General features: G+C 37.0%; 2 non-coding genes across 2 annotated transcripts; one reads left to right on the top strand and one right to left on the bottom strand.

The window, feature by feature from the left end:
- Positions 1–14,472: 14,472 nt before the first annotated feature.
- LOC128290701 (small nucleolar RNA R71) lies at positions 14,473–14,578 on the top strand. The gene has a single exon (XR_008280489.1). It is a non-coding gene; the product is annotated as a small nucleolar RNA R71 (small nucleolar RNA).
- Positions 14,579–17,380: 2,802 nt separating this feature from the next.
- On the bottom strand, positions 17,381–17,487 carry LOC128290834 (small nucleolar RNA R71). Its single transcript, XR_008280619.1, has one exon. It is a non-coding gene; the product is annotated as a small nucleolar RNA R71 (small nucleolar RNA).
- Positions 17,488–22,778: the final 5,291 nt, after the last annotated feature.

The following is a 22,778-nucleotide window of genomic DNA, read 5'->3' as shown; positions in this document are numbered from 1 at the left end:
ACTCAAGAAAGTCGCTTAACCATAACATTTGTAAATGTACAATTGAGTTAGTTTTACTATGGAAACCATGTTAATAAATTGCTTACTATTATTTCATACGGGCTTACTAAGCTTAAAGCTTACCCCCTCCTTTCCATTTCTTTTAGTGTTGTCAGGTTAGCTCAGGGTTGGAGATCATCGGAGGTAGCATCACACTATCAAGCCAACACCTTGACAGTATAAACACATATGCTAGAATTATCAAGTGAGTGGCATGTATAGGGACCTAGTTTTATAACATGTGTTATTATAATTTGGCCAAATATATTGGTCTTTAGTGAGCTAATGATTTTGACTTATAAATCTAGCTATTTATGTTATGTCTAATATTGGTGATGTGCATAAGCTTGTTTGCCATGCATGGTTGGTAATATGTTATGTGTTGATGTGAATGTTTAAGCCCGTTAAGGCCTCGAACCTTGTCCCGAAGTTGGATACGGGTGAGGGGTGTTACATTTAGTGGTATCAGAGCTATGGTTTAGTCGGTTCTCGAACTAACCTAACATGTGTAAAAGTCCAACTATATATGCCACTGATCTGTGATAATGTGATGTCTCCTGACGCGTATGAGAGCCACTTTGTTTAGAGAAAGGTACTCTCCAACCGAGCTACACCGACCATGTTAAATGTGATGCTAAAATATTCGAGTAAAGTATAGTCATGAAGAACTGAAACTTGGAAAGATACGAATGAGGATTCATGAAATGTGTACATGGTGAAATGAGCTTCTCTATGATTAATAGATAATTCCATGATGTCTATGATCGATTTATTTGAACAAATGCATGTGTTTGAATAACTTATCAAAAATATTGATAAGATGAATATTCATGTATATTGGTTGGGATGATTATGATTAGTAAGCTTGTATAACTTGAGTAAATGTATTAAATTGCTTGGACTAATATATATGATTGTAATGATATGTATATGATGATGTGTAAGATGTAAGTTTAGACTGTGATATATTTAGCCATGTTTGTTTGGCCCTTATATGATATTATGTGCTTAACTTGTCTGATTTAATGAATGGATAAGTAATATTATCTAGGAAACATTGAAATACATGTATAAGTACACTTGTTTAAATGAGATAACTAGAAAGTGAGTGTAAAATCAATATGAATGTTAGTTACTCGAAATGAATGACATGATTGAAATATGATTGCTATGATGAAAAATGTGTTACATGTATATGAGAGTTGAGTTAGAGGCCTTACGATCCCCTCCCCCTTGCCAAAGTGGTGTTTTATAAGGGAAATTCCTAAGATTTATGTTGAATAAGTTTCTAGGTGAGAAACCAAAGAGTTCAATGATGGAATGGTTATAAGCATGATTAGAGATTGAGAATGGGTTGATAAGTACAAACATGAGCTAGAAAGATATCGGATTGACCGAAAGATTGTTTAATTTTCGCAACATTGCAGTTAGCGAAAAAGGTTAATTTTGGTAAAACGATCTATCCTGGTATGATGTCGAGAAATGTATTGATTGAAATTCCCTCATGAATTGGTTTTCTTAGTAAAGGGAATATTATGGAATTTGGGACGATAGAAATAGTTAAAGGAATAATGTTCGAAATATGAAATGTTCAAGCATGGTAATTATAGTGAACAGTTTGTGATTGTCTCTATTGAGATATTGTATGAGATTACCTGATACTGGAAATATTTTTGGGGCTATCCAATTCCTGATGAATTCTTATATTATGAAAATGTTCCTTAATCTTAACGTTAGACGAATATATTGTTAGTCTGATTGGGTTATGATCTGCATGGTTCTATTTTTCTTTGGTATTTTGTTATATTCTACCCATTGAGAATCGATGAGAAATTGTGTATGGTGGATTTCCTTTCTCAAGAAAGTTAATCAGAGTTAATGTATTCAGTTGAGGTATCAGTATTACTTATGCTAATGCATTTGTTAAGGTATTCGATTGGTATGATGAGTGAATTTGGAATAATGCATGTTGAACTGTTCTGCTGACTAGAAGAGAGAATTTCTAGAAATATCAATTATGGATGAATAAGGTCGACTTGATTGTTCAATCTGTATGGAACATATGTCTAGAATTTAATGAGATGTGCATACTTGAGAATAAGATTTTATTTCTTCACGGGTAAAAAGACGAATAGTCTAATTAAGAATTGTATGTTTCCTAGAAGAATCGTATACAATAAGAAGATCTGATATTAATAATGTGAAGATAATCTGGGTATTAAAAAAATGTTGGAACGATCATTGTTTATCTTTGAGTACAAATTCTTGAAATGTTGAAAGTTTAAAGATGTATAGCAAGAATCATCAGAATTATTTTTTCCATTTGGAAATTAGAATGGAAATAGAAAAGGTTAATATGGATTTTCTTGTCTGGATCATTCTTGTCCTTGAAAGAGGAAAGTGATATGTAGCGTTGCTAAACGTTATGAGATGTGTCAATTATGATGGTATACCCGAATGTCTGCTCACCAGATTCATAGAATTTCGTGTCTTTATGAATTTTGGATATCATGGAATTTTAATCTCTACTAATCAGATTGAGATACAAGTTTCATATCATGATTTCTTTGGAAAGCCAGAAGAGGCTTGAAATAAAAAATAGCTGAGGGTTGAACAGACAAATAATTGGACTGTGTGAAATTATAAAGAGTATGAGGTTGAGATGAACTGACTAGTTTTACTATTCGAATCTGAAAGGATTCGAGTGTGAATGTATATGTAACATGATGGTATGGATCGGACTTTTGAGTATATGTGCTTTTTAGTAGAGATTAAGTTTCGGTAAAAGTATTGTAAAGTGAATACCACTTATGATTTTTGCATGTAAAATTTAAAGAGACAGGTAGTAAAAGTTTAGCCTGAGTGAAAGTTCTTTGAAATCAATTATAGGATTGAGGAATCCAAGTGAAAAATCAAATCCACTTTTCTGGTAAGATTTTTGGGTATGAAAATCCCTAAAGGAGGGGAGAAATGTAACATTCTGATTTTGGGCTTAGTCGGAACAGTGGTTTCGGGAACACAAATTCGATGAGGAAAATTTCATTTTTATTATATTTTTATGGTCTACTATTTCACGAAATGATTTCATGAAAATTTCGTTCGAAAATTTTGACGTTTGGGCACTCAATTTAGTAAAAAGGACTAAATTGTAAAAAAGTTCAAAAGTTGAGTTCTACATGTTAGAGGTATCAAATTGTTATGAAATTTTAAATGGGAGGTCCTTAAATGATAATTAAACCATTTTATAACTTGTTGGACAAAAATGGCCTTGATTGGTTAAAATTTGAAAGAATAGTAAAAAAGGCATTTTGGTCATTTAGGGGTAAAATGAGTTAAAAGTCAAATTTTAAACTCCAAATGTGTCCCTTTCTTCTTGCTACAGCAGAATGTACCAAGAGAAGCCATGGTTAGGGTTTGGCCAAGCTTTCAAGCTTAATAGTAAGTGATTCTGAGCTCCGTTTTAAATATTCTATTTATTTTTGAAATCCCGGTAACATGATCTGCTCATTTCTACCATTATTTTGAAATAGGATTTATTTTTAAAATATTACCCATGAATTATATGCATGTATTTTGATGTTTAATGATAGAATATGAATCTTGAAATTGTGTTAAACAACTTTTGCTAAGCTATTTTACGTGAAAACGAGTAAAACGGTATAATCGGTAAAAAAACCTAATGTTCATAAGTACATGTTAGAGTGAGAATTTGATGTTGCCATAGAAGGGAAAAATGATCAGCATGTCATAAAACATAAGAAAATAGGAAGAAGTTTAATTTCTGAACCTTGGGTCAAAAGTGCAAATATGCAAAAGTTTAGGGGTCAATATGAAAATTTATAAAAATATGATTTCTAGACCCATATGAATAGTGTGACTAATTAGTAGGCTAAATGTGATATTATAGATCAAGGAAATCGAGATTTGGGCTTAAATCGGGAAAATACAAGGTTATGGACTAGAATGGTAAATTGCCATTTCTGGATCCGAGGTAAGTTTGTACATAAATAATTTATCGATTCTTTTTATTTTATTATATTTTGTTATCATATGAAATGTGGCTGCCTCTAGAATGATTATTTATTGTAAATTGCAAATTGAAAATGGACAATGAATAAATTATAACATGTTGGAAAGTGAGGAATTTCCCGGTTGAGCCTTCGGAATAGAAACAATACGAATGATCTATTGTGACGTCACGTGTGTAGTACTAAGTGCAGGCTACTACGTGTACCAGGTAATTGGTCGCATGTGCAGTAATAAGTGCAAGCAACTATGCGTACCCGATAACTTCGATCACGTGTGTAGTACTAAGTGCATGCTACTATGTAACACCCCGTACCGGAGTCCGTTACCGGAGTCGAACACGAGGTGCACACAGACTTAACTTAATTGTTTTCACAGTCCATAAAAATTTTTTTTCCAGACTAGCTGGTTAATGCATCACTGTCGCCTCAAAAATCATATCTTGAGTTTTAAAGATCGAAAATCAGTTTCGTAAATTTTCCCTGAAACTAGACTCATAAGTCCATCAACACATTTTTTTCTAGAATTTTTGGTCGGGTCAATTAGTACAGTTTATTAGTTAAAGTCTCCCCTAATCCAGGGTTCGACTACACTGACCTTCACACATTACGAATTGGATATCTCCCTGTACAGAGCTTCAATACTGATGCCGTTTGTTTCTATAGAAACTAGACTCAGAGAGGAATCTATACATATATGGAATACTCCTAATTCTCTCTGGTTAATTTACAATGAATTTCCAAAGTCGGAACAGGGGATCCAGAAACCGTTCTGGCCCTGCTTCACGAGAACTTTAATATCTCTTAACATACAACTCATATGACCGTTTCGTTTCTTCCATATGAAAGTAGATTCATCAAGGTTAATTTAAATAATTTATTCACTATTTAATACCATTCCTACTATTTTTAGTGATTTTTCACATCCACATCACTGCTGCTGTCAGCGTCTGCCTTTAAGGTAGGCCTTACCTATTTCATGATTTCCATGATTCAATTGGCCCTTTTTGCATACATAGCACAAAGTGTGATCATGATTAACCATTCCAATGGCTAATCATTTCAAAATAATTCCATACCTCATAATGATCAACATACAAACGATTATAGTACTATGCTAAAACGTATATAAGCCATTTTCGCATGGCTATCCAAGTTTACACAAACCGAAAGGTACATGACCTACAACAAAAGGGTAGTCCTATACATGCCATTTCAAAGTTCAACCAAAATTGTACCAAAATGGGGGCTTTGATAGTGTGGATGACTTCGACTTCGATGATCCCGAATCCGATAGCTAACGAGCAAAATCTATAAAACAGAGAGCCAAAGCAACGGGGTAAGCATTTTAATGCTTAGTAAGTCTCAAGTAATGAAATCAGCTTTGACTAAAGTATTGCATTTACATAACTAAATGAATCACTTTATTAATACACATTCTCATAATCATACTTACTTCACATTACCGACCCTTATGTTCATACACAAAAGAACAACTTAGCCAAAGGCCGGTAGCTCGTTTATCAACTGAGCGAATACTTATTTGTAAGGACTCAACTAATTCAAGCACATATGAACATACCTCATTGCTGGAATTTTCACAAGTGTATAAACTGAAATTTTTACAGCAAGATTGCTCATTTCCGAGTCACGTACCTTCGGGATTTAACCGGATATAACCACGAGCAAATTGCCTTGGTCTTCACCCGGATTGGGTAACTTGCACAATTGCCTTGGTCTTAGCCGGATATAACAACTTCATACGAATGCCTTCGGTCTTAGCCGGATATAATCACTAGCATAAATGCCTTGGGACTTAGCCGGATATCATTCAAATGCTCATGTACACATATATCAATAATCACGACACATCCATATTTCATTTTCGTTACTAAGGCTCAAACACAAAATATATATCAAACCTTTACAATTTCGGCTCAATAGCCACACACAAGGAGCATGATTTCAATATAATTCAAGTAGGGTCATTACTCAAGACTTACCTTGGATGTTGTCGGCGATTTCGACGACTATTCGATCACTTTTTCATTTCCCTTATCCAACTGTGGTCCTCTAAGCTCTTGAGCTAATTCACACAAATTTAACTTATTAAAATCTCATTATGATAGCTTATGGCGAATATGACAAGGAGTCTAAATGGTCATATGGCCATCCTTTAGCTCAAATACACAATGGTCATGCACAATTTTAAGCACAACAAGCAATTCAATACAATTCATTCAAACATCAAAGTGAAGCTCAAGGTACTTAGCCCTTATACACATTAGACATTAGAGTCACATGTACGAAATCACGAATCGAATTCAACATATTAGTTAGTACCCTCCTTAGCGAAATTTCCAAGCCAAGAATAGGCATCAATATGCTTGCCTCTAACCGAATGCATGCACACCAACCCCCCTTCATGTGGCGAATATGCATGTCCATGTTGAGGCCAATTATGCACTTAATACCACACAAAAACAGCATACATTTTACTAACTAACGATTACATATTGTAGCTCAATACACATCTCTCATGTACTTCATAACCAAACATCATCACAAGCAAATATATACCTTGAAATAGTATATATGTCATGCCAATACATCATGTGCAAACATATATACATATAGGTGCAAGGGCGAATCATAAGGATGACTATGACTATCTCATATATTTTCATTATGGCGAATGCTCCTTCTACCCCATTTACCTTCACAAAGCATGAACTTCATCATCCAACTTACAAGCTTACAATGTCATGAAGTTTAACCTCATGGTATCTATCAAACTCTCACTCAAAAGTGTTAAAAAATATTCAATAATCATCAATTCACCATCACATGCACCATTACAAAGCTTCACTTTTAGCATGCAAATGATATCAACACAACCTCACCTTAGCCGAATATCATCTCCATGACATAGTAAGGATTTGAACCATGGCTAGTTAGAACTCAAGCTAACTACAAAAATATACATGAATCTCATGGCAAAACATCAAACTTACCTTAATCTAGGTACAAGTATGGCCAAACCTCCTCCTAAACCTCTTCCAAACCAACATGAAACAAGAATTCCTTCCTTCTTCCTTAGAATTTTCAGCCCAAAGGAAATGAAAATGATGAACAAAAATTCTTCTTTCTTTCTCCACAACTCACGGCAATGGGCATGCATGAGACCATTTTTTTCTTTTTTTCCATTTCTTTATTACCCATGCTCATTAATTTATTTTTTCACCCATGATGCACCAACAAAACATGTCTATGACATGTTTTGCCCATATTTCTTTGTCATGGCCGCCATCACTTGTAAAAGAGGATATTTGACATGCAAGGCCATTGTTTTGCATGCATGCTTTAATTAGTCATCACACATTTCCTATCCTACTTTCAAAGTTTACTACTAGGTCCTTTCTAGTGAAATTCACATTTATAACTTTAAATTAAAGCATCAAGAATGTCACACATGAGTTAACACATATTATAGGCATCAAAATAAATATCAAATTATTTTTATGCCTCAGTTTTGTGGTCCCGAAACCATATTCCGACTAGGGTCGTTTTAAGGCTGTCACATACTACGTGTATCAGATGGTTAGGTCACGTTTGTGGCACTAAGTGCAGGATACTACGTGTACTGGATAATTGGTGCATGTGTAGTGCTAAGTACAGGCTACTATACGTACCAGATAGCTTTGGCTGCTTGAAAATATGTGCAGGTAACTGAGTATCAGTTATTATTCTAAAGAGTTCAATGGGAAAATCGATTAAGTAAAAATACATGTGAATGAGATTATATGATGAATAAGTGCAGGTATATGTTTAAGAAAATTTTGAGCAATATGCTCGATATTTGAGTGAACTTCGATAAGACAAAATGGATTAAGTGAAATTATGTAAGAGTGAATTTTAGTATTAAAACAGTGTTGGACAGCAGTAGATGTGTGATTTTGAAAATTCACAAAAAATTATGTAAGTTGAATTAGATTTCAAATTAATTATGAATTAAAGTTCAATGAGTATATTTTCATATAAAAGAAAAAGAGGGAGCAAAAGAGTTGTATATTATGTGATATTCTAATTTTTGTGAGACAGTGTCAAAATTGTTAAAAATTGTAGAAAAATAATTATGGGTTATAATTTATATTCTTAGAATCTGTGATGAGTATAATTTTAATATAAACAAAAGGGAACATTATCCGAGTCTTGTACTATGAGATAAATAAATTTTAGTGAAGAAAGGTTGAAGCTGTCAAACAGCAAAATAGGGTAGACTTTGAATAACAAACTGTACTTATTTGCTCGACCAAAAATTCTGAAATTTTTATGGTGGAAATATATATGAGTATAGTTTCTGTGAAAATTTATGGATCTTAATTTGGAGTTTCGTAACTCCAGATATAAATGATTTAGTGACTGTGACTCAAGAAAGTAGCTTAACAGAACATGTGTAAATATACAATTGAGTTAGTTTTACTATGGAAAGCATGTTAATAAATTGCTTATTATTATTTCATGCGAGCTTACTAAGTGTAAAGCTTACCCCCTCCTTTCCATTTCTTTTAGTGTTGTCAGGTTAGCTCAAGGTTGGAGATCATCGGAGGCAGCATCACACTATCAAGCCAACACCTTGACAGTATAAACACATATGCTAGAATTATCAGGTGAGTGGCATGTATTGTATAGGGACCTAGTTTTATAACATGTGTTATTATAATTTGGCCAAATATATTGGACTTTAGTGAGCTAATGATTCTGACTTATAAATCTAGCTATTTATGTTATGTCTGATATTGGTGATGTGCATATGCTTGTTTGCCATGCATGTTTGGTAATATGTTATGTGTTGATGTGAATGTTTAAGTAAGTTAACGCCTCGAACCCTGTCCCGACGTTGGATACGGGTGAGGGGTGTTACATGGAGATTTGATTTTCATGCAAGCCTATGGTAATAACTTTTCATATTTGACTAATGAGTGCTTCATTTATTGTCCTTAAACACCTCGAGTGATTTGAGTGAATCTTTAGTGAGGATGTTAAACTTTGTAATATTTTGAAACAAAGGTAATCGCTTAGATGAGGGGAGACACCTATGTTTTCGTGATAAAATGCTAAACTTGGAATGTTTGAAACTTTGATGTTCTTTTAGTTGAATTCTCAATGTATAATTACTTATGGTTTATTTTGAGATATTATCGATAGGGATTTGATCGCGATTTTCATGACAGGTAAGTTTTATATATTTATAATTAATCGTTCTTGAAACTAACTATTATCACGATGTAGGTAAGTGTACCTATCGAACAGTAGTATAGTTTTAGCAAGACCGGATTGTCGAACCCAAAGGAACTAAAAGTACTAGTAATGACTGTCTTTTTCTATCTAGCCTAAGAATAAGGGGGTTTTGTTTTAACTAATTAATCATTTAAACTAAGAATTCACAGAAAATAGAATTGGGGAATTACTTTTAGAAAAATGATTGAGTTAAGACAATACCTAAGGAAGAATCCACCTACACTTCACTTGTTATTCTGACTCTGAATCGGATGATTTATTCATTTAACTTGTTCCGTAGATATCCCTAAGTTATGTTATTATCCCTATTCAAGACTAATAACGTCTAATCCTTAGATTGAATAATTGGGACTTTTCTCTAATTAACACCCTAAGGTTGCATTAACTCGATCTATGGATCCCCTTATTAGGTTTCACCCTAATCCGGCAAAATCTTGTCACCCTATCTCTAGGCGTGCAATCAACTCCACTTAATTATGACAAATGTACTCTTAGACAGGGTCTATTCCTCCTCTGAATAAGAGCTTATCTTGAATCAGTATCCTGGGATATCAAAACAAGAATTGAGAACAAGCCAAATATTTATCATACAATTCAGAAAATAATAACAAGATTCGTCTTAGGTTTCATTCCCCTTAGGTATTTAGGGGATTTAGTTCATAACTAAAAAGGAAAACATCTCAGAAGAATAATGAATACAAAACATAAAGAAAACCCAAAACTCCTGAAGGGAAATTGAGGGAGATCTTCAGTCTTGATGGTGAATCTGGCTTCTGAGATGAATCAATTGGCTTCCCTTGAGCAGTTCCCTGCCTCCCTTTCTCTGTGTTCCTTTCCTCTTCCTTTAGGGTGTATTTATAGGCTTTAGAATGCCTAAAAGCCCGTGTGCGACTTCTTTAGGCCGTGCTCGAACCTGTTAGAATGGCATGAGCGTGTGTTCTACCCGTATGAGTCGTGCTTCGATTCTGCCAAATTGACACAGCCGTGTGGTCTGCCCGTGTGAGGAAGTCCAATCCATGTTGATTTCATACTTTGGCCCATTTTCTCCATTTTTGGCCTGTTTCTCGTTCTTTTCGCTCTTCTATGCTCTCCTAAGTATAAAACATGAAATTAAGGCATTAGGAGCATTTAATTCACCAATTCTAAGGGAAAATCATCCATAAAATGTGTTAAGCATGGGGTAAAAATATGTATAAATTACGGTTTATCAGGATTATAAGTTGAGAAGAATTTATTTTGATTGTGAGTTGAGGATTTTGCTTGAGGACAAGCAAATGCTTAAGTGTGGGGGTATTTGATAAACTATAATTTATACATATTTTTATCCCATGCTTAGCACATTTATGGATGATTTCTCCTTAGATTTGGTGAATTCGATGCTCTTAATTCTTTAATTTCATGTTTTATACTTAGGTGAGCATAGGAGAATAAAAAGAGTGACAAACGGGCCGAAAATGGAGAAAATGGACCAATATGAGAAATCAACACGGCTTGGACTTCCTCACATGGGTAGTCCACATGGTCGTGTCCATTTGGCAGAATCGACGCTCGACTTACATGGGTAGACCACACATTCGTGCCTATTTAATAGCCTTGACCACGGTCTGAAGCAACCGTACATGGGCGTATCACATGGGCATGTCCCTGTCGAGCCCAAGTATACTCCTATTCAGAAAAGGCCATTTTTTTAGGGCTCTTATGCATTCTAAAGTCTATTTAAACATCTGAGGAGGCACTTAGGAGGGGAGACGCGGAGTAGGAGGCAAGGAATTACTCAAGAAAAGCCAATTGATCCATCTCAAAAGTCGGATTCATCGTCAAGACTGAAGATCTCCCTTCAATTTCCTTCAGGAGTTTTGGGTTTTCTTTATGTTTTGTTATCTTCATTCTTTTGAGATGTTTTCTTTCATAATTATGAACTAAACCCTTTAAATACCTAAGGGGAATGAAACCTAGGACGGATATTGTTATTATTATCTGAATTGTATGATAAACATAGGGGCCAATGGAGATGACCCCCTTCCTATGCCGCTCCGTCTGATGCTGAATTACGAGGGCAACAAAATAAGCAAGATCGATGACGTGCTTGTGTAAAATACACCATAGAAAGTAGACATCGTGAGTGTTGACGACTCCAGTGCTCTTTCGCCTTCCTGCAATTGTGTGAGCCAAAATGGCATGTAGGTACCTTAGAGATGGAGGGAGAGTCGATGCCTTGGAGCGGCTAGGATTATAGGTGGCCGAACCTGGTACTAGTGCGTCCCAACACCGTGAAGGAGAACGATGGATGTGGCGGTTGGGAGCATGTAAGTCATTCTCCTCCTTGAACTCTTTCGTATATAAGCCCATTGCAGTACCGAATTCTGGGACGCTTAGCTAGCGGACTAATCCTCCTAGGCGAAATTAGATCGTGCCGGGATCATCGTAGTTCATCATTACAGTCTGAAGATGAAATGTTGAACATAGTTCCATCGTGAGCTCAAGATATGTTGGCTCGACGATCTCATAAAAAAGCTCACAAGGGTCGATGGTTAGGAGGGCTCGAATCGCATCAGCCAACTGAACTTGTCCTACTGCAGCCCAGTCAATGCAACGGCCTGCAATTAAAGGTCAGGCTCGGATTATTTGGAAAAGTTCTTCTTGGGGCTCGATGGGGAACCTTAAGAAAGGGTGACGAATTTTCGGGGTAGGACCCGAGGAAGATGACGCTCCTTTTTTTTTCTTTGAAGCAGGGACAGCAGCCTTTTTACAATGTGAAGATGACATGGTACCTACAACTGGAATCATCAATTCGTCTTGATGAGTAGACAGGGTAAAATGCGACTAAATTCGAGGAGGAAAATCCATAAATATGTTCAGCCACAACTACTAAGTTTAACTAAAACAATAAGTTCAATGGCATACTTTTGTGGCATGACCATGGTGATATAAGTAAAAATGACAAAGAATGGAATGCAACATACTATATGAATGAACAGAAATGTCAACACAAGAGGCATGAATATTTCAACTATCCTAACCATGAATATTCACTTCTAACTAATCAAATGGAGTAGAGAAATAATGTAACGAGTAAGAATTTGAACATGAAAAAGATGATAACTTGTTCTATAAATGAAATTTGAGTGATCGAAAGATGAAAATAACATGAAAAATATAGATTACTATGATAATAGCAATATAAATCAGTGAAATAAAAGAGAAAGGAGTAAAAAAACACTAAATGAGAGAGATTGGGTGTCGAAAATGGAGTTGGAAGCGACGCACGGGCGTGGCAGGGAGGGCGTGTGGACTTGCAGCGGCTAGGGTTAGGGTTTTCGAGTGAAGAAGACAATAAATAGTGTAGCCTATTTATAGATTTTAGGGCACATGGCCAAGGAACACGTCCGTGTTCCCCAATTTATCATGTTTTCTCAGTTTATGCGTTCACCTTTCATCTCGCTCCTCGATTTGTAGCCTTCAATCTTCATGAATAACTCTTCTGCTACTACTTGAGAATGGCTCATGTACGTCCTTTAGACTCATTTCTGGAAAAGTAGGTTGCACCATATTGTCAATTTTAGTAGAATGGTTTAGACAATCACCTTCAATTTCCAATGTGTTGCCAGAATTGCGAGCTTGAATGGTTATTGTTTTGTCTCCTACACGGAGTGTGAGCTCACCTATTCCAACATCAATAATTGTTTTAGCAGTTTCTAAAAAGGGCCTTCCTAAAATCAAAGGAGTGTTGCTATCCTCCTCTATGTCTAAAACAATGAAGTCAACGGGAAATATAAATTTATCGATTTTAACTAGCACATCTTCAATAATACCCCTAGGAAATCTTATAGTTTTATCTGCTAATTGAATGCTCATCCTAGTCTGTTTGGGTTTCCCAAGACCTAATTGTTTGAACATTTTGTAGGGCATGACGTTAATACTAGCCCCTAAATCAGCTAATGAATTATTAACATCTAAACTACCAATTAAGCAAGGAATTGTAAAACTCCCTAGATCTTTTAATTTGTTCGGTAGCTTATTCTGTAGAATAGCTGAGAAAACTACGTTTAGCTCCACATGCGACGCCTCGTCAAACTTCCGCCTATTTTTTAAAAGCTCCTTTAAAAATCTCACTGTGTTTGGCATCTACGATAGAGCTTCAATAAACAGTAAGTTAATATGTAATTTTTTTAAGAGTTTAAGGAATTTACCAAATTGTTCATCTGAGAGGTCTTTCCTTGTCGCATTGGGGTATGGCACACGAGGTTTATTTTTAAAATTCACTGATTTGTTTTTATTATGACCTATCTCACCTTGACCTCCGCTCTCTATAATTTCTTCCCTCGGTTCTGGCTTCAGCTCAACGAATCCTTCTTCATCTTGAACATTAATCGTGTTGAGCTGTTCCTTTGGGTTGGGTTCAGTATTACTTGGCAAGTTACCTTATGGTCGTTTGGAGATTAGTTTGGACAGCTGGCCTATCTGAGTTTCGAGCCCTTGGATCGACGCTTGTTGATTTTTAAGTGTTGTCTCAGTGTTTTGGAAACGGGTTTCTGACACTGAGATAAATTTAGACAGCATCTATTCAAGGTTCGGTTTCTTTTCTTGTTGATAGGGTGGTTGTTGAAAACCCAGAGGATGTTGTGGTCTTTGATTTCCTTGATCGCCCCACGAGAAATTGGGATGCTTCCTCCAACCTGCATTATAAATGTTACTATATGGGTTATTTTGGGATCTAGAGTTATTGTTACCCATATATTGGACTTGTTCCTCCTCGATGCTAGGGTTGAAGGGCTGATACTCTGTGCATACTCCTCCTTCATTCGTCTCGCACCTCATTACTGGATGTACCTGAGTAGAACCAAGTAAACCATCAATCTTTTTATTTAGAAGTTCTACTTGGTTTGACAGCATAGTAACCGAATCGATGTTATAAACGCCTGTTGTTTTAGTTGGCTTAGTCCTCATGACTTGCCACTGATAGTTATTTAGTGACATCTCTTCAATAAATTCGTAAGCCTCTTCAGGTGTTTTGTTGTTGATGGTTCTCCCGGCTGCTGCATCAATAATTTGCCTTGTCGAGGGGTTCACACCATTGTAGAATGTTTGAACTTGCAACCATAGAGGTAATCCATGGTGAGGACACCTTCGCAGTAGGTCCTTGTATCTCTCTCATACATCGTAAAAAGTTTCTAAGTCCATCTGCATAAATGAAGAGATGTCATTATGTAATTTGGCTGTTTTAGCCGGCGAGAAATATTTTAATAAAAATTTTTCGGTCATTTGTTCCCAAGTATTAATTGACCCTCATGGTAACGAGTTCAACCACTATTTAGCTTTGTTTCTCAATGAAAAAGGGAATAACCGAAGACGAATGGCATCGTCAGAAATGCCATTAATTTTAAATGTATCATAGAATTCTAGGAAATTTGCCAAGTGAGTGTTTGCATCCTCATCTTGCAAACCATCAAACTGAACAAATTGTTGTATCATTTGAATATTGTTCGGTTTTAGTTCAAAATTATTCGTAGCAATAGCAGACCTAACTATACTTGACTCAGTTCCTGTTAAAGTAGGTTTAGCATAATCATACATAGTACGAGGAGCATGATTCTGATTTGCTAGTTCAGCAGGTATCGCAGAAGGTAGCTGATTGTCTTTGTTTGCAGCCATCTCCTCGATTCGGGTTTGAATATCGTCCTCTTGCTCGTTCTCTGTGTATCTTAAGCTTCACCTTATTTCCCCTTGGTTTCAGTGAACTATGCGATCGATTTCTTCGTCAAAAAGTAGTTGTCCTGATGGGTGTTTTCTAGTCATAAACTATAAAAACCTGCCAAGATAAAGAAAAAGTAAATTAATAAATAAAAATAAAAATAAAATAAAATTAATTTGCAATAAAAATAAATGGCTAAAGTAATAAAAATTGAGCGTTCCTAATACCTTAGTTCCATAGCAACGACGCCAAAAACTTGATTGCGATTTTCGTGACAGGTAAGTTTTATATATTTATAATTAATCGTTCTTGAAACTAACTATTATCACAATGTAGGCAAGTGTACCTATCGAACAGTAGTATAGTTTTAGCAAGACCGGATTTTCGAACCCAAAGGAACTAAAAGTACTAGTAATGACTGTCTTTTTTTTTTATCTAGCCTAAGAATATGGGGGTTTTGTTTTAACTAATTAATTATCTAAACAAAGAATTCATAGAAAATAGAATTGGGGAATTACTTTTAGAAAAACGATTGAATTAAGACAATACCTAAGGAAGAATCCACTTAGACTTCACTTCTTATTCTGACTCCGAATCGGTCGATTTATTCATGTAACTTGTTCCGTAGAGATCTTTAAGTTATGTTATTATCCCTATTCAAGACTAATAACCTCTAATCCCTAGATTGAATAATTGAGACTTTTCTCTAATTAACACCGTAGGGTTGCATTAGCTCGATCTATGGATCCCCTTATTAGGTTTCACCCTAATCCGGCAAAATCTTGTCACCCTATCTTTAGGCGCGCAATCAACTTTGCTTAATTATGACAAATGTACTCTTAGACAGGGTCTATTCCTCCTCTGAATAAGAGCTTATCTTGAATCAGTATCCTGGGATATTAAAACAAGAATTAAGAACACATAATTAAGAACAGGCCAAATATTTATCATACAATTCAGAAAGTAATAACAAGATTCATCTTAGGTTTCATTCCCCTTAGGTATTTAGGGGATTTAGTTCATAACTAAAAAGGAAAATATCTCAGAAGAATAATGAATACAAAACATAAAGAAAACCCAAAACTCTTGAAGGGAAATTGAGGGGAGATCTTCAGTCTTGATGGTGAATCCGACTTCTGAGATGGATCAATCGGCTTCCCTTGAGTAGCTCCCTACCTCCCTTTCTCCGCGTTCCTTTCCTCTTCCTTTAGGGTATATTTATAGGCTTTAGAATGCCTAAAAGCCCTCAAAATTAGCCTTTTCCGAATTGGACTCAACTTGGGCTCGGAAAGGACATGCCTGTGTGCAATTACTTCAAGCCGTGCTCAAACCTGTTAGAATGGCACAGGCGTGTGTTCTATTAGTGTGAATCGTGCTTCGATTCTGCCAAATTGACATGGCCGTGTGGCCTGTGATAAATTGTAAATTATACATATTTTTACCCCATGTTTAATGCATTTTATGGATTCTGATTAGAATTGGTGAATTCGATGCTCCTAATGCTTTAATTTCATGTTTTATACTTAGGAGAGCATAGGAGAGCAAAAGGAACGAGAAACGGGCCAAAAACAGAGAAAATGGGCCAAAGTACAAACTCAACACGGCCTGGACTTCCTCACACGGGTAGCCCACATGGCCGTGTCAAATTAGTAGAATCATAGCACGATTCACATGGGTAAACCACACGGCCGTGTCAATTTGGCAGGCTCGAACACGGCCTGAAGTAATCGCACACGGGCATGTCACACAGGCGTGTCCCTGCTGAGCCCAAGTTGAGTCTAATTTAGAAAAGGCCACTTTTAAGGGCTCATAGGCATTCCAAAGAGAAATAGGGCGAAGCTTAAGATACACAGAGAACGAGCAAGAAGACGATACTCAACCCTCAACCGAAGATATGGCTGAAAACCAAGGCAATCAGCTACCTCCTGCAATTGCAGCTAATCAAAATCCTACTCCACGTACTATGTATGACTATGCTAAACCTTCTTTAACAGGAACTGAATCAAGTATAGTTAGACCTGCGATCGCTGCGAATAATTTCGAACTGAAACCTAACACAATTCAGATGATACAGCAGTTTGTTCAGTTTGATGGTTTGTAGGATGAGGATCCCAACACTCACTTGGTGAATTTTCTAGAGTTTTGCAACAATTTAAAAATTAATGGCGTTTCTAATGATGCCATTTGCCTTTGGTTATTCCCTTTTTCACTGAGAAGCAAAGCTAAACAGTGGTTGAACTCATTACCACGAGGGTCCATCACTACTTGGGAACAAATGACTGAAAATTTTCTACTAAAATATTTTCCACCAGCTAAAAAAGTTAAGTTACGTAATGATATCTCTTCTTCTGTGCAGATGGACTTCGAAACACTTTACGATGCATGGGAGAGATACAAGGATCTATTGTAAAGGTGTCCTCACCATGGGTTACCTCTATGGCTGCAAGTTCAAACGTTTTACAATGGTGTGAATCCCTCGACAAGACAGATGATTGACGCAGCTGCTGGAGGAACCATCAACAAAAAAACACCTGAAGAGGCTTATGAATTCATTGAAGAAATGTCACTGAATAACTATTAATGGCAAGGCATGAGGACTAAGCCAACAAAAACAACCGGCGTTTATAACATCGACTCAGTTACTATGCTGTCAAATCAGGTAGAACTTCTCAATAAAAAGATTAATGGTTTACTTGGTTCTACACAGGTACATCCAGTAATGAGGTGTAACTCAAGTAGAGGAGGTGTGCATACAGAATATCAATCCTTCAATCCTACAACTGAAGAGGAACAAGTCAAATATATGGGTAACAATAACTTTAGATCTCAAAATAACCCATACAGTAATACTTATAATGCAGGTTGGAGGAACCACCCAAATTTCTCCTGGGGTGGTCAAGGGAATCAAAAGCCACAAAATCCTCAGGGTTTTCAACAGCCACCTTATCAACAAGAGAAGAAACCGAACCTTAAAGAGATGCTCTCTAAATTCATCTCGGTATCAGAAACCCGTTTCCAAAATACCAACACAGCACTTAAAAATCAACAAGCATCGATCCAAGGGCTCGAAACTCAGATAGGCCAGTTATCCAAACTAATCTCCGAACAACCACAAGGTAGTTTACCAAGTAATACTGAACCTAATTCAAGGGAACACCTCAATGCAATTAGCACTCAAAATAAGGAATGATTCATTGAGCCTGAGCTAGAATTGATGCAAGAAACTATAGTGAGAAAAGGTAAAAGTTAGGTAAGTAATAACAAAACGGTGAATGAAGAATATAGACCTCGTGTCCCATACCCTAACACGACAAGTAAAGACCGCTCAAACGAACAATTCGGTAAATTCCTCAAACTTTTGAAAAAATTACATATTAACTTACTGTTTATTGAAGCTCTATTGCAGATGCCAAATGCAATGAAATTTTTAAAAAGCTTCTAGTAAATAAGCGGAAGTTGGACGAAGTGTCGCATGTGGAACTAAACGCAGTCTGCTCAGCTATTCTACAGAATAAGCTACCCCACAAATTGAAATATCCAGGGAGTTTTACAATTCCTTGCTTAATTGGTAGTTTAGATATAAGTCATGCATTAGCTGATTTAGGGGCTAGTATTAACGTCATGCCTTACAAAATGTTTAAGCAACTAGGTCTTGGGAAACCTAAACAAACTAGGACGAGCATTCAATTGGCAGATAAAACTAAAGATTTTCTAGGGGTATTATTGAAGATGTACTAGTGAAAGTAGATAAGTTCATATTTCCTGTTGATTTTGTTGTTCTAGACATAGAAGAGGATAGTAACAGCCCTTTGATTTTAGGGAGGCCCTTTTTAGCAACTGCTAAAACAATTATTGATGTTGGCACAGTGAGCTTACACTTCGTGTGGGAGACGAAACGATCACCCTTCAAGCTCGTAATTTTGGCATCACATCGAACATTGAAGGTAATGGTCCACACCAATCTACTAAAACTGACAATATGACTTTGCAAAAATTGAGCTTCAAAGAAGTTTACGAGCCATGTTCCAAAAATGATAGATGAGGACACATTTATGAAGAACGAAGGTTACAAATAGAGGAGCTAGACGAATGGCGAGCACATAAATCGAGAACACACGATAAAACAAAACTACGCCAGAATGAGTTCGATACCTCCCCAAATTTACTTATGGTTGGTGATAAGGTCTTATTAGATGCCACAAATCCCCACATTGTCACTACCACACCGAATGAGGAAATCCCTCTTACGGTGCTCAATATTTTTCCATTCGGTACAGTGAAGGTGAGTCATCCCAAGTTCGGCACTTTTAAGGTAAACAACACCCGATTAAAACCTTATTTTGATGATATTGATAGTAGGAATGAGGAGTATAAACTCCTCAAACCACAATGACCATTCACTGAAGAGGTAAGTCGAGCTTAGACTATAAATAAGCGCTTCTCAGGAGGCAACCCGAGCACTAACATTGTTAAATTCTTTAAATTTTGGTATTTAACTCCTAACCTACTAATAGAGATCTTGAATACAGGTGTTTACACAGAGACACGGCCAAGCACATGGGCGTGCTTAAGGCCGTATGAAAACAGGACAAAAGATTTCCCTAACACGGGCTACGATTAAATGCCACGACCGTGTGACATTGCCGTGGTCGAGCCTGCCAAAAGAACACAGGCGTGCGACACGCCCGTGTGGAAGACCCGTGGTTGAAACTGAGAAACTAGCACGGGCGTGAGACACGCCCATGTCTAACACCCGTGGTCGAACCTGTTAAAATAACACGGGCGTGGGGATTGAACACACGGGCGTGGAAGAAGCGAGGGAAGTTAGACACGTTCATGCGACACGGCTGTGTGAACCCACATGCCCGAGGAACACAGGTGTGTACTAAATGTCAGACGCACCCAAATTTGAAATTCGCAAATCACACGGGCTGAAATTGGGGAACACAGGCATGTGCCATGGCTGTGTGCCCCAAAATCTATAAATACCCTGCACTATTCACTTTCTTCTCCATTCAAAAACCCTAACCCTAGCTGCTGCAACTCCACACGGCCCCCTGCCACGCCCGTCCGCCGCCTCCAACTTCGTTTTTAAAGCTCAATCTCTCTCCCTTGGTGTTCGTTTACTCCTTTCACTTCTATTTTACTCATTATTAATGCTTATTATTACAATAATCTCCATTAATTTTGAACTAGTTTTCATTTTTGTTCATTACTTTATCATTTAGTTTTCATTTTTAGGTTCTTTATTATACATTTCGAATTAAATCAAGTTGTTAGACACACTTCATATCTAGGACATTACTATGCTTATTTTCATGCTATTATCATGCCAATGTCTATCATTTAAATTGCATTCCTAAGTTAGTTACCATACAATTTATGTTAAATTGAGACTAGGAAAACCTTATACCCATTACATTTCTATTCTCATTCTCATTATTATTGTGGTTGAGTTTGCTTCATATTAGTAGTCTTGGCTGAAATAGTTTACTTCCCCCTCGAATATGTTTACCTATTATTATTATTCTTTATATTACAGGCCTTCAATGTCATCTTCAAGAGAAAAGAAAACCTCCGTACCAACTTCGAAGAAGAGGAAGGGAGCGTCATCTTCCACGGGTCCAACTGCAAAAATTCGTCACCCTCTCCTACAGTTTCCACGAGGCCCCCAAGAAGAGCTCTTCCAAATACTGCATCGACTGGGCTACTGTAGAACAAGTCCAGATGGCTGATGCGATTCGGGCTCTCTTAACCACTGACCCGTGGGAGCTGTTCTTCGGGATTATCGAGTCAACATACCTCGAGCTCACGATGGAACTCTGCTCAACGTTCCATTCCAGACCGTAATGACAAGGTACGATGATCCCGACGCGGTCCAGTTTCGCCTAGGCAGATTAATCCCCCAGCTAAGCGTCCCAGAGTATGGTGCTGCACTAGGCCTATATATGAAGGAGTTCAGGAGGAGAATGAACTACATGCTCTCAGTCGCCACATATATTTATCTCCCTTGAAGTACTGGCACACTTTGGCCCCTAGCATGGCCTCGTACAATCCTAACAGCTCCAAGGCATCAGTTCTCCCACCATCACTGAGGTACTTACACGATATTTTAGCTCACACGATTACAGGGAGGTGAGAGAGCACTGGCGTCGTCAACACCCACGACGTCTACTTTTTATGGTGCATGTCACAAGGGCACGTCATCGACCTTGCCTATTTCATCGCCCTTGCGATTCAGCACCAGACGGAGCAGCCTCGGAAGGGGGTCATCTCCATTGGCCCCTACATGACTAGGATGGCGTGACATTTTGGGCTCCTCAACACCGCGGCCCAAGAATCATCCCTCACCTCATCGGCCAGATGTCTCCACAAGGCATCTTGAGCATGCTTAGCATGATGATGATCGAGAGGCGTCAAGAAACCTACCCTCCCCAGTATCGTCTCGCCCAATCTATAGAGGAGGAGGCCTACGAGGACATTCCTGATGATGTCCCCCAATAGCACGAGGACCTACAGACTCAGCCACGACCACCCTCTAGTCCAATTCATGCGGCAGCTTCATATGCTGACATCTCTGAGTGCCTCACCCGATTCGAGCAGCAGTGTTTTCAACAATTTGACAACATTGATGCTACTCTACAATAGATTTGTTAGCACCTCCACATCTCATCTCCAGTCCCACCTCACGAACCATCCAGCAATGATGATGTTTAGAAATATTTATTTCTTATTTTATGTTTTTAATTTTTATCGAAACTACTTTTTATTTTTATTAGATTTTAGAAATTTTATTTTTTTATTAAATTTGGTTATTTCTTTTCGAGTAATTATTCTTCTTAATATCCCCTAAAAAGTTCCTAATTTTATCACAGTTATATAGAGCTCTTAAGCTCATCATCATAAAGGAACTAAAACTCCACCGAGAAATGTTCTCCATGACTGCCATGTCCTGCTTGACCACGACCATAGCTACCACTAGATATAATATTCTTTTGGCGCAGGACTTATGGACTAATGAACCTCTACGACTGCCGGAGTATCCTCCTCCACTCTGGAACCAATTACTCTTCAAAACTCTAGTTCGAGGAATTCATCATATAGGAAGTTTCACTTCTCTCCCTATCTTATTTTTATACTCTAATATCTATCTTTGTACATCGAGGGCAATGTACATCTTAAGTGTAGGGGGCATTCATTCATTATCAGAAAAATCCCTAAATAATCACCTTGTTCTCTTGAAAAACTCTCATATCATATTTAGGATAAAATTTAATTGATTTATGATTTTGATTGATATTTCTTGAATTAAAACATAGGCATTTATGCATTGATTGTTTAAACTTTAAGACATTAGAGAATCAAGCATGATAAGTTAATTTTTAAGAATTTAAAATTATAGGTTGTTTCCCCAAGTCTAGGTATTACCTTGAATTGGAATTCACGAGTCTAAACATCAAAAAGCCATAATTTTTGTGAGATTTTTTAGCCTTTTGAGCATCTATTAATCCTTTCATGCTCACTTTTATTATTGCTTTAAGTGCGTCAGTATTGAATTGTTATTCTAGAACTTGCTTGATTATGCATGTCGAGACTACACCATTTGATTTGATATGTCAAAATGATTAAGACACTTAGGATTAACCCACTCATGCCATGAAAAGCCTACCTCCATGATTAACCCCTAGTAAACCCCCTTGAGCCTAACAATACCATTTCTT

The sequence above is a fragment of the Gossypium arboreum genome, chromosome 3, assembly GCF_025698485.1.
Source record: "Gossypium arboreum isolate Shixiya-1 chromosome 3, ASM2569848v2, whole genome shotgun sequence".
Lineage (NCBI taxonomy): Eukaryota > Viridiplantae > Streptophyta > Magnoliopsida > Malvales > Malvaceae > Gossypium > Gossypium arboreum.
This window is presented reverse-complemented; position numbering and strand designations above follow the sequence as displayed.